The sequence below is a fragment of the Neodiprion pinetum genome, chromosome 7, assembly GCF_021155775.2.
Source record: "Neodiprion pinetum isolate iyNeoPine1 chromosome 7, iyNeoPine1.2, whole genome shotgun sequence".
NCBI classification, from domain to species: domain Eukaryota; kingdom Metazoa; phylum Arthropoda; class Insecta; order Hymenoptera; family Diprionidae; genus Neodiprion; species Neodiprion pinetum.
In genome coordinates, this window is record NC_060238.1 from 15,753,870 (window position 1) to 15,768,046 (window position 14,177).

Here is a 14,177-nt window from a genome sequence, read left to right on the forward strand (position 1 = left end):
TTCCCAGACACGGCCACCCAGGATAAGAACTTTCAGTCACCCGCCAAACGCCAGAAAGTGTATCAACCCACCATTGTAATGCAGAAATCCACATTCAACGGACTTAAAGCTATATTTGTGTGTGTCGGCGAACGGCTACGAAGGCTTCAGCGTGTTTAGCCCATTCAGTAAACGAGTGCAAGAAAGTGAATTTGACGCACCTCAATGAACCGAGTCTTCATCGCATCAGGCAAATAGCGGAGAAGGAATACGGCGCTGTCCTAGAACTCCTCGCGTCGTCAGCGAATCCTACCTTTGCCGCGAATTACCTCAGTATTGTTCTCCTTGAAATTACGCGGCTGTTTCCATCATACCTCGCTGCTGAAATCAAGCAGGCCATCGAAACTGAGGACAAAGCCTTAGCCAGTCTCTGAACAAACTATTTCGACACTACCATCATTAATCATCGGGATAACATCCTGTCTGCTATTCCACAATGAAGACCAAGGGCACCGTACAACTCGAAATGAATCAAGAAGAAATATCAGACAACGTATGTGTTACCCTTGAGAATTTTTTCGTGCGAAGAGACTCGGATCAACACGGCTACACCCCGCCAAGCAAACGCAGATGCTATAGATGAACCATTGTACGTGCCCGAAGAACAGCCTTATCCATGGATGGTACTGTCTTTACTCGTGACTGCTATAATTATCATAAGTACAGTGGTGATGTGGGGCGCTGTAACTATAACAAATAAAAACATCCTGCTCCAACAACAAGCAAACAAATAGTAATAACCATGTATGTATTTGCACCTGTGTTAACCGAATAAACCTGCGAGGATGAGATTTGATTTTTCTACGCAATCCACCATTGAGTTCTGTTTCCTCACCCACCCGCCCTGATCCTCGTACATCTAAGTATGCCTATAGTCTTGCACTAAGAAGGAGAGAGAGAGAGAGAGGTCTATATTTTCCAAGCACACGTAAACCTTAGGATAAACACTGACGGCTGGGTGAGGTCAGTGACACGAGCACCCGGCACAGAGAGCAGGGATGGAGAAGGAACGAGAGCCGGGGTGGAAGACCTGTAACCCCAAACGTCCAAGTCACAGAGTTCGCTCTGTGAACGGAGGTAGCGGGGCCAGGTGGGTAGGTGGCCCCAGAGTCGGCCGCACGGCCGGGGGCACCAGGGTAAGGGGAAGGAGATCGTCCCATGGTCAGGGTGCACAGGCCCAGAGGCCATCCCTTAGAGTCCGGAATCTGATTCGCGGTCAACGGTAGCCGGGGTAAGGGGTCGTCACACGATATTCACCACTTGGCGAGGGGGTTGCGGGCGAAGGGCTGACGAGGCGCGGAGCTTCGAGGCGGAAAAACCGCTCCTTGGCAAGGGGTTGTGGGAAAGGGGTGGTCGTCCGGAAAAGCTTCTAGAATGAAATACCTCCTAGACGAGGGGCTGCGGGGGAAGGGGAAGGCGCCCCAAAATTTGCTCCTCGGCGAGGGGCGGCGGGGGAAGGGTATGGCGTCCCAAAATCGCTCCTAGGCGAGGGGCGGCGGGGGAAGGGGAAGGCGTCCCAAAGTCACTCCTAGGCGAGGGGCGGCCGGGGAAGGGGAAGGCGCCCCAAAGTCACTCCCGGCGAGGGGCTGGCACCAGAGAGGGGTGCGAGGGGGGTTTGTTATGACGCCCCAAAGTGCCCCTATACTACTTTGCGGTCTAGCTTTAAGTTCTGCGCAGCGATGCTATTGGAGGTGCGCGTCGAGTTGCGCAATCGACGAAATCGATGACGGATCGATTATTGCGTATTCTTGTGGGTATGACGTCACGTATGGGATGGCGTATCGAGATCCGTGTTGCGGCAGGTCGTAGGTTTTTGAAACCACTCTTGTTCTGGTGGTCGTGATAAGTAGTTACGTTTTGGAGAGTTTGCGAAGTAATGGAGTCGCCCAAAAATCGCGAGGGGAATGGAAGGGGGTTGCACGGATGTAGAAGGTCAGCGCTGCTTCTATCCCCACGATTGAATTTCGAGCATAATTACGAAAAGGCTTGCCGAGTAACGGATAGCCGTTTTGAATTTGCGTTGTAGAAAAGTACTCGAAATTCTTTTGCCGATTCTTTTGCTTGATGACCATAGCCTGAGTACGCGTGTTAGAGTAGAGTAAGTTTTGAGTTCTTGAGAAAGTTGAGTAGATTCACGGGCTTTAGTCGAGTCTCTCTCGTTTTTGAAATCAAGGATAGCCGAATTCCGCTGTACCGGGTCGAGCCGCGTTATCGGGGTTTTCAGTGTCACCTCTCAAGTATGTCAGGAAGTGCCGAATTTGTGTGCTCGGATTAGCGAATATCGTTTTGGAGGATTTTGAGAAGGTTTGATTTCGGATGCGTTGCGATAGCGAATAGTTGAGGTTAGGTTTAGTTGCGCCTGCGCTTAGTTCCGTACCCGTTTAGTCAAGATGATGTGAATTGAGTTGTATTACCTTGAGATTGTGTTGAGTTGAGGTTACATTTAGTGGTGCTTGCGCTTAGTTAAGTTGCCGTTTGTTTAAGATAGTGTTCAGTCAAGTTGAGGTGATGTATAGTCGAAATTGCCGTTGCGTTGAGCAGCGGGTGAGACGAGAAGTTCGAGTATTGAGTTTTGATTGCGTCTGAAATATAGTGGCGTTGCAAATTAGTTTAGTTGAAATAAACTTTAGGTTAAGTTAAGTTGTCACGTTTAGATTTAGGGCAGCTCACGGTAGCGTCGAAGCTACGAGTCGGGTGAGATCTCGGGTGAGATTGAGGACGCCGTCTGTTCGGTAGCCCGACAGCGCACCGTCGAGAATGTAGTTTTAGTTTCGGTTTCGAGCAATTATCGCTATGGAGAAGAAAGAGCGAATTTGCAAATTGAGAATAGCATATGGAGATTTTGTAATTGTTGAGTGCCATTTTAGTTAGGGAGCCGCGAGCTTAGTAGAGTGAGGAATAGTGTGGGTTACGTGTAATTTTCTGTTTATTTTTGGAATCGCGACGAGCGACTTTTGGATTATTTTTTCTTTGTTTTTGTATCACCGCTATTGTGAAATACAAGATTTTGTTCTACTTCTTTCGTTAAGGAGCGTGTGGTTTTCGAGTGTCTCTCTCTCTCCAAAAATGACCCCTCTCCTCTCCGCGGTACTGAGCTACCGAGCATATTCCCGATGTATAGCGCATTAACGATTTCGAGGCGTGTTAATCACGCCAGGCGCCCACAAAACTTCGCGATATTGTTTTTAGATCCAGGGTACATCGTGGACGCCAATTATTGTGCACGCGGTAAGTTCTCAGACATTTTCTCCGAGTGACCGAGGAGCGGAAAAAATTCACGTCACAATACATATATTATATATATATATATGCATTTGGATATTCATTTTTATCATTGAATGCCACGAAAATGATATATTAACATTCTTAAATACGAATTCGCGTTCAATATAGAAGGAGGGTATAATGTATCCCCACGCAGAAAAATAATCGTAAATAAAATTTAATGTACCTACTTATGTATAATTCATATAGCCATGAAGAATTATCTATACCCAATGCATTCCACTCATTATTATATTATACTGAAGATTTATTCGTATATGTACATAAACTATATGAAAATATATAAAATATTCAGATTCAATAATTTTCAGATAATTTCCAAGAACTACCATATAAAAAAAATCACTGAGAAAATCGAAGAGGGTTAATGTTTTTGATTCACCGACTTGACGGGGGAATCCCCATATATAGTGTAGTTTATAATTTCTAATTTCAACCCTGAAAAAACTAAGCAGTTTTCTTTTGGAGCGTTGCATAATGGCATGCAGGGTAAGTGAAATGCAATATCAATAGTGATCCTTATAATATATGATGCGATGGCTTAATTCCAGCGAGCTATTCGAAAGTTGAATTCAAATTGAATTATTGGTTTTGCTATAAATAATATATAGATAGATCATTTCAGATGTTATTGAGAATGTAAATATTATTCTTGGATATGAATATAAATAAACAAATAAATTGTTCTGAGGAGGGCCCTCATCCGGGCTGAAACGTTAACACAAAAAAAGTGTTTTTTGTTTATGACCTTCATATCCAAGAATAATATTTACACAACAATTCACCAAGGTCAAGAAAATGGTTTTCATCGTTATTGAGAATAATAGAATTTTAACGAATATCGTAAAAATTACCTTGGAAATTTCACGGGTTATGTTATCCGCCAATGGAATCAAGGGTTCACCGCCAATCTTGTACATATTACATTTTTGCGTTGACAAATTTTAGAGTTCACCTTCGAAAAGAGTTAGGTGTATCCCTTGGGGTTGCAGGGGACAATACCCGCAATGTTGATAGTTCACCCTCACATTTGCCATTAGTTAAATTTTGGGGATATGAATTACCCTCATCGTTCAAGGTGTACCTTCAACGTCGAGGGTTCACCTTCATGTCTTGGGGATTTAACCCTCAATTGTTAGGAATAAACCTTTATCGTTAAGGGTTTACCTTCAACGTTGGAGGTGTACCTTCAATGTTGAGGCTTCACCTTCAACGTCCAGGGTTCATCTTCAACTCTTGGGGATGAACCTTCAATTGTTGAGGGTTAATTTCCAACTGTTGGAGATGAACCCTCCATGAATGACGGTTTACCTTCAATTTCTGGGGGTAAACCTCTAAATTTAGGGGTTTATCCTCAACTTTCAGGGTAAGACCCTAAATTTTTAGGCTTACCCCCCAAAATTGAGGGTTTTTTTCTGTGTGGGTTGGTTCATTGTTGGACAAATGATGAGCATTTAAAACAACACATCTAATGAATTTGAACTCAAATTTATCACTATAAAATCTTTCACGTTTTGATTCGTCGAAATTATCACTAATTGTTGTATCAATTCAAAGAAGCTCTCTAAAAGTGTTTTTTGAAATTTTTTATCAATCTCCGAGTCTAAATTTATAGCCTTTACACTCGTTACTTTTTCGCGAAATAATAACTAGCGACATGATTACCATTTTTAATTTTTGTTTTTAATTTATTTTCAAATTTGGAAGTTTTCTGAACACCCTCAAAAATTTTAAGAATGTTATGAGAAATAAGGCTGGGTGAAAAAATTTTTTTTTCAATTGGAACAAGGAAATAGAAATCGAAAAAACACCACTCTGAAACAACTTGAGGATTTGCAAAAAATGTCAAAGTTTGATATAATCAAAATAACAAAAAACTCAAAAATGGTAATCATAGTGAAGTATTCGATTTTGACGAAAAATCCAAAAAAAAATCGATGAATTTAAGTTTGAATAATTTTTTTGTATTTTTTTTCAAAAAGTACAATTAAAAACGAAAACTTCTAGAGAAAAACGTCCTGATAAGTCAGATTTTGAAAAACTTATAGCTATTTCGAAAAAAAAGTATTTTTTCCAAAATTCAGAACTACTTTTTGATTTGCTGTTACGTCCGGCGTATTGCCACACATCTCCCTCATGGCGTCATTCTCCCACGATTCTTACAGTAACCTTATCAATTCATTCCTGCTCTCCTATTTCCATTCTTGCTCACGCCACTCGCTTTTTGCCGACTCTGCTAATTCTCTTCCCTACCGTTTCGCGCTACTCCTCTTTAGCTCATATTCATTCCTATTCCAACGTTTGACACGATCGATTCTATTTCAATACTCAACAACCTCAGGTATAACTTTTCTTACCGATATTGTAAACTACACACTCCGCTTAAACTATTCCACAAATTCTTGACACAAATACATAGTTCATATCTCAAACATCCAAACGGTTATTCAACCCTTATCCCAATTTCTGGCTGTCCCCGTGTTACGTCCCAGCCGATAATTATGGCTGTACCCTGTCTGTATCGTAACCTGCCAACGTGCAATTACCATAAGAAAGCACACATGCTCATACCATAGCCTTTAAGATCCATATCGATTTAGATTTAGTTATCATCTTGGTGTGCAATGGTCTTGCACCGACAATCGTCCATGTATCATTTCCATTTCTTTACGTTATATTTTCAATTTCAACTCACGTATGGACCATATGGGTCTACAATCGAAATTCACTGAACTCAGGCTCACGAACTCTCACTGACCAAACGTAAGGAACTTGAGAAAAGACAAGTCGAGCAGTTCACAAAGTATCATTCTTAGAATTCAAATATGCATTCTTGCAACTAACTATCTTGTCACCACTGCACCGATTGGACTCTTCAAAACCAATCTTCTTGCACTGACGTAGCCAAAAACCAATCGGGAATCTCTTCCAGATCTCCCACTATTGAAGATCCTTTTCGAACCAGACAGTTGAAAATTAGAATCACTTTAGACATCGAAAGAAACAGAACCAATTTAGACTTCAGACTATTGCACACCTCGAAATCAAAAACGTCATAGATCATTCTGTCATAGAGTACTCATATTCAGAAGCTTTGAACTTTAGTACAACTAACCAAGTGAATAACACTGAAAAACCCATATCTCGAAAATCAATTAACGAACATATTACAGTTAATAAATGTGTTTTTTAATTCAAAGTGTGTGTAGAGCAAATTATTTCAATCACGCGTAGTGATCGCTGGCACGACCCACAACAAAGTTCCAGATCAAGACAGGCTGCACGAGAAATTGTATCGAAACCTGAACACCACGAGGCTTGTAAATCAACTTAAGGCTGAAAATCACGCAGTGAAGAAAAGATTTCTCGCGATGTTCTTCCCAGAACGTAACACCCGAACGTAAAAGCAAAGTCGAACCAGTTTATTTCTCACGGCTCGGGAATAAACAACATCCACGGACGTAACATCGGTAAAAAAAATCCGAAAAAATGTTGAGAAACGTTTTTCATAGGGTAGAAAAGCATAAAATAACTTTAAGCCAAATCGAAAGGGATCGGGTTCAAAAGCGGTCGATTTTCCATGGAATGCCCCATATACATCCACCTGAGAATCAGGGATACAACACTCAACCCTTTATGCCGGGTGTCCCATTTTAATCTTATACCTGATTTCTCTCGGAAAATACGACTCTGATTGAGTATTGAGTGTAATGAAACCTTTTGGGTTCGAAGGGGGATGTTCAAAGGAAAAATTTATTTTGGTTCAAAATAAAAAATGGTGGCGTTAAGATGTCCAAAATTTTTTTTTTAATGGAAAAATATCTCATTCTGTATCAAAAAATTTTTCAAATCAAAACGAACAACTTTTTTGCGATAAATTTTTCCATTTAACTTCATAATGTTTAGGTGAGAATAACTTTGCGTTTGCGTGTGCGTGGGGAATACTCACACGGATTATGTCTCTACGGCTCGTCACTTCCGCAGTATTTTCAGACCCCAAACCCTCCATGTCAGTGTACTTTGAACATTTTCTAAAGGTGTTCAAATATTCTCCCATTTAGCATTCAGCGAGCCGCAAGGACGCAATCCTTGTGAGTGTTTCGCACACATACGCGCACCAAAACTTGTTTTCATCTAAAAATTATGAACTTGAATGGAAAAATTTTTCTCACAAGAGTTATTCGTTTCGATTCGAAAATCCCCCCCCTCCAATTAAAAGTCGAAAATGGTGGTTGGCGCGCGAAGTGCGCAGGGAGGAAAATCCCACCTAGTATATACAGATATATTATTGTTAATATTATCTTTCTTATAATCTAATAGATAATGTACTCAACTTAAAACTGACTTATTTCTTAGATTCTATTGATTGTTCTATAGCAGCAATTGCTTGAGGCCTTGCCCTTGCCTCGCTGTTTTCACTTTCAGTTATGTCATTTAATCGTCCTTCAACGTTATACATTCGGTTCTTACATCGAACGAGCCAAATTTTGATAAAACCTATAACCTCTGCCTCACTCACTAAAGAACTTGAAGTATTGATACGAACTGCACAGTTTTAATATGTAGTTGAGCACCAATATTATATGTTACCGCGGTTATTTATCATATTATGTATAGTGTATACTGTATAATCAACGCAGCTAACTCTAAGATAAATCTCAACAACCTGAAATTTTTATTTTCTTTGTTTAGAATACAGACAGTCAACAAACTCACAATCAGTTTTATTGGGTATACATTACATTGGTACATTGGAACACCGGGGATACATTGATCTCACACAATAAACACTGGCCGTTTTTTCATGATCTGATAATACACAACGTCAGTTTACGACGAAAAAAAGAAGTCAATAATAAAGATATTCTGTAAAATATATCCTTGTATAACTCAATGACAGGTGTGCAGATTAACACGTAAATATTGACGTCAAATTTACGCTAGTATTACCCGGAACTTTTTTAGTGGAATGTATAGTTGAACCGGTGCAGGCATTTAAGGGAGCTTTCCAGTGTGAAATTTTCAAAAAATAGATTTTTTTTTTACTTTATCGAATAGTATACACTCTTCCGAATATTCCCTGAAATTTTCATGCCGAAATTCAGATTATTTCGGTTACTGTACAGCATTTTTTGGAAGAAGGCAACGGAGCGCTACAGCTGCCGCGTCGGCCGTCTGCCCGTGCGACCGTTATTTCTATTGTCTCGTTCCTACCTGCACGTACATGAACTTGGCTCGCCAATTGTCGAAAATGTGAATTCGGACCATTGCATAATTTGCCGTTAATTAGCCGTAAATTAGTCGCGCGACTTATTTTTTGTCGCAATCAATTTTCAAAAAAAAGCGATGTACGGGCGCGAACACTCAAAACAATAACGAGAGCTTCAATCACTGTGTGTGGCAACTAGCCCCAAAGCACGTATTCTGCGGCAAGCAGATAGTAGAAATCGCTACGCAGTGTGCTGTGTGCACCTTCAATGAAGGTTACGACCCAATTTTAAAAATTTTGGAGACGATGGGATGCACGATAGGGCCGAGCGCCGCAGATTTCGCCGCTAAGTACAAGAATGCGCGCATCACCCAAGCAAACCGCCGGGCGTCCCTGGATAGCAAAGAGGCGAGGACAGCTCGTCGGACTGAACAATCCATTGAGCACGATCTTTTCGAAGAAGCAGAAGGGATATTGTATGGACCTGGCACCGCTGATTGACCGTAAGTAAACGATTTACCTAAAATTTCCTCACTTGAAACTTTGAACGCGTTTTTCTCGAAACAGCATTTTTCAAAACGGTGTCCAACTTGGAGGGCAGAGTTTTAAAGCTATCGAGTTGAATTTTTTACACAATATTCTTAACGTCATTGTTTATCGTGCTATGGAAGCTTTTTTTTTTTTTTTTGACATCTTCCTATTTTTTTGTAAAAAAAACTGCCAAAAAAAATGCTACAATCGATACTTTTTGTTCAAACCAGCACCATTTTGGCAAAAAAAAAAAAAAAAAAAAAGCCTCCATAGCACGAAAGCCAATTATATACCGATCAATAATCTTTTTCTGTTTTTTGTTTCAGATCAAAATTGTGACCCCCAACGTGGACACCACATCTAAGTGCATTTTCTGCAACAATTGTTTCATCATTTTTATAGATATTAATTAATAAATTGTTTTGTATTCTTCAATACCCAATTAATATACAAAAAAAAAACAAACCAATTAGATTATTTTTTCTTTAAAAAAAAAATCGCGAAAAACGGCGATTTTTCGGGCTGTCACACTGGAAAGCTCCCTTAAGGATAAATTTTTGTACAACGTAGACTTTATATGCTCCTGAATTTTAAAGCACTGAACTCACAGACCAGGCTCAGGAATTAGCAGTTAGTAGCAGAGTATCATGGAAGAAAAGGCAATTTTTTTATTGTCCATACTTAAGTATATAGTCTAAGAGCCAGTGGACGGCTACCTGCATGTATTTGACCAAACCTGGGATTTTGTACAGTGAGGCCCCTATACCTACCATATATGAGATGGGGGTTCACTAAGCCCCAACTGGTGGACGCGGCGCGCGCTCAGGTAAGACAGGTATCGATTTTTGGTGAATTTTAAATGCATTTGACCACGTCTGCCGTTTTGATATTTGAAAATATATTATTATTATTATCTAAAAATAACAATGGCAGACCATTACCACGCGTTTAGCATACTGGCAGACAGTTTTGAAAATGCTGAAAAAAATTAAATTTTGAAATTAATTGACCAAATCTGCCATTGATATATTTTGTTTATCAGGGTCTTAAAAACTTATATTCATCACGGCAGACGGCTTCATGGCGTACACACTTCAGCAGACAACAAAACCTTAGCTACTATCCGGTCATATGTATATACATATATGTATTAAGTTACCTATTTCACATCAATATGATTTACTTTATCATGCATCCATATTAATTTAAAATTTAATTTTGTAAACTATGTACTAAAAGTGATGAGTTTGACGATAAGAAAGCAAATATATTTCGGAAGAATCTCAAATATTAGGGTATATTGCAGATAACAAATAATCATTCAAATATTTATTTAGTTTTCTTCTTTTTATTTGTTTGAGACAAAATTTGAAAAAATGAATAAAAAAATATGAATCGTGCATGCTTTACAAAACATTTATTTTTTCCGACTAATTTCAATCTTCATTCACCGTCATCGGAGTCAAGTCTGTCGTGGTGTGACTCGTCTTCATCATCCGTAGAATTGGAATGTGTAAAAATTAAACATTAATTATAAAATAAAAATAATTGGAAAAGTGATCCGAACATATTCGATAAAAAATTGATTATTATAAACTTACCAGGGACTTCGGTGATTAAGTCACTCACAGAAGTTGGCAGCTGATCACCATCAAACCATTTGAATACAAATTTGTCGTCCTGCTCAATCCAACCATACTCTAATGGGTCCAATGTGGTAGGTTGCTTCTTATAAGCATTTCTCCAAACACTTGAAATATAATGAGCTCTTAGAAGTTGCTGGTAAAGCTCACTCTTACACGGTGGTATTGAGCTTGCATCAAAATTCAGTATTTTTTTAGTGAAATTTTCATTCACGTCAGAAGCTTTTAGTCAATGAAAATTTCACTAAAAAAATACTGAATTTTGATGCAAGCTCAATACCACCGTGTAAGAGTGAGCTTTACCAGCAACTTCTAAGAGCTCATTATATTTCAAGTGTTTGGAGAAATGCTTATAAGAAGCAACCTACCACATTGGACCCATTAGAGTATGGTTGGATTGAGCAGGACGACAAATTTGTATTCAAATGGTTTGATGGTGATCAGCTGCCAACTTCTGTGAGTGACTTAATCACCGAAGTCCCTGGTAAGTTTATAATAATCAATTTTTTATCGAATATGTTCGGATCACTTTTCCAATTATTTTTATTTTATAATTAATGTTTAATTTTTACACATTCCAATTCTACGGATGATGAAGACGAGTCACACCACGACAGACTTGACTCCGATGACGGTGAATGAAGATTGAAATTAGTCGGAAAAAATAAATGTTTTGTAAAGCATGCACGATTCATATTTTTTTATTCATTTTTTCAAATTTTGTCTCAAACAAATAAAAAGAAGAAAACTAAATAAATATTTGAATGATTATTTGTTATCTGCAATATACCCTAATATTTGAGATTCTTCCGAAATATATTTGCTTTCTTATCGTCAAACTCATCACTTTTAGTACATAGTTTACAAAATTAAATTTTAAATTAATATGGATGCATGATAAAGTAAATCATATTGATGTGAAATAGGTAACTTAATACATATATGTATATACATATGACCGGATAGTAGCTAAGGTTTTGTTGTCTGCTGAAGTGTGTACGCCATGAAGCCGTCTGCCGTGATGAATATAAGTTTTTAAGACCCTGATAAACAAAATATATCAATGGCAGATTTGGTCAATTAATTTCAAAATTTAATTTTTTTCAGCATTTTCAAAACTGTCTGCCAGTATGCTAAACGCGTGGTAATGGTCTGCCATTGTTATTTTTAGATAATAATAATAATATATTTTCAAATATCAAAACGGCAGACGTGGTCAAATGCATTTAAAATTCACCAAAAATCGATACCTGTCTTACCTGAGCGCGCGCCGCGTCCACCAGTTGGGGCTTAGTGAACCCCCATCTCATATATGGTAGGTATAGGGGCCTCACTGTACAAAATCCCAGGTTTGGTCAAATACATGCAGGTAGCCGTCCACTGGCTCTTAGACTAATACATCTGAACTCAAACATAGGTGGAACAATTAACACATACTCAATATCGCTGATGGGATTGATTTTCTCTTAACGGCTTTTTTTTTCTCGGTGCCTTTTTAAGAATATAAATCACTTACGTTATTTAAAAAAACTCTATACATGATTCTTCTGGTAACTTCTTTTGTGGTTAAACCTCCAATACGATTTAACTTTTGTGTCTGAAATCGCTACGGTATTATGCAGTAAAATTATCTCCATATTGTCAAAATCCAAATTATCGACTGAAATCTCATCAATATTTTTTTTATTGTTTACTGCAATTAAGGTCTGCTCATTGAGACGAAATAAATTAATGATGTCGGGTATTTCATTTTCGGCTAGAATATATTCATTTTGTAACCTTCTATTCTCGATGAGAAGAGATAAATTTTCCATACTATCATTGAGCTTAAGGTGAATCGTATGTATCTCTTTTAAAACTTGCTTCTGAGTTTATGGGATTAAAGCGTAGTGGTTAATAATAATTCCAAATACAAGCTACAGTGCCAACGTAACACGAACAGGTAGATTTCTAATTTATCAGATTCTCTTTTGTACCTTTCTTCTTGATGTGTTTTGTTTTATAATAATCCTCCGCACGACTTTTTTCATCTCTCTTTTTCTGAAAATACAATGTATGTTGACTTTAGCATTTCAATCACATAGTACTTCACTATTCAAATGAAAATGTAAGACTTTTCGTTGAAATAACCCTGAATTTTTTTTAAGCGTAATTCAATGCAACAATTTTCAGTAGGGATTGATTATTATTATTTTTTCTTCCCACCAAGCCCACTGGTCAGAGGTTGATCATTTTCATCTCAATGAAGGTCAGAATTATCCGGGTTTGAAACGATGTCGGATAATTTTCGTCTTGGTGATATGGTTTTCTCACATGCTTTAAATTGAGATTGTCTGTCATAACGTTCTTCATTATAGAGAAGTGAATTCGAACATGTTTTTGGTGAGTTCAAAAATTAATGACGGAGCCAGGAATCGAACCTGGTATCTAGAGATGCTTTGCCAGAGACGTACTCCACTAGACCACCTAGCCGTCCTGATTACAATGTCTTTAATTTCTCTCATCGCCATATTCAAATCTGTTTGTTTTCGTGTGCCGTGTATTTGTACATGCAAAAGAGTTCGTCGCTGAGGCACATTGGGGACTATATACCTACATTAGGGTGATTCAAAAACATCATCATTTTTTTCAAAAAAAGTGGTAGTGAAAAAACGATTAGAAATGACGAAAAATAATGCCTGCATGCGGAAAAATTTTTTACTCAAGATTGAGAGGTAGCGCAAGTCGATTTTATGTATTTATTTAATATTTTTTGTTCGTAAAACTTTAGATAAGATCATCATTGCCAGTGTGAATATATATTTTACGAAAGAACCACAAGATACCTTTTTTGTGGATTGATTTATTCTTAACAAAAAAGCTATCTTGTTAAGTTTGACATAATTCAGTATTTCATGAGATATTTCTCGGAAACGCATTTTTTTTTTAAAGAAATCAACTAAACTTCGCGAGTATATTTTTACAATTCAAAAAATTTTGAAAATCGGAAAAAAAGAAAATTGAAGCTTAAAGTTTGTACTTTTTACACAGTGTTTTTCAGACAACTTTGAGAATTATATCTCGATCTACTAGTAGATTTTTAATTAATTAACAAAAATCTTAAATAAATACACAAAATCGACTTGCGCTACCTCTAAATCATGAGTAAAAAATTTTTCCGCGCGCAGGCATTATTTTTTCGTCATTTCGAATCGTTTTTTCACTACCACTTTTTTTTGAAAAAAATAATGATTTTTTTGAATCACCCTAATCTACATACATGGTCAAATTAATTAGGCTAAAATGAGTCGTGTAATATACACATATAAACATGCCATATATATATATGTCGGAGAATGGCCAGATAACACTCGCGAACTTTGTGTTTTGCGTGTGGGACGCATGATGAACCACCTTTTTATTCTTTTACAAGATAAAAACGGAACTTAACTTATTGAACGAAGCTTTTAAAATTCAACGTTTATAACAAG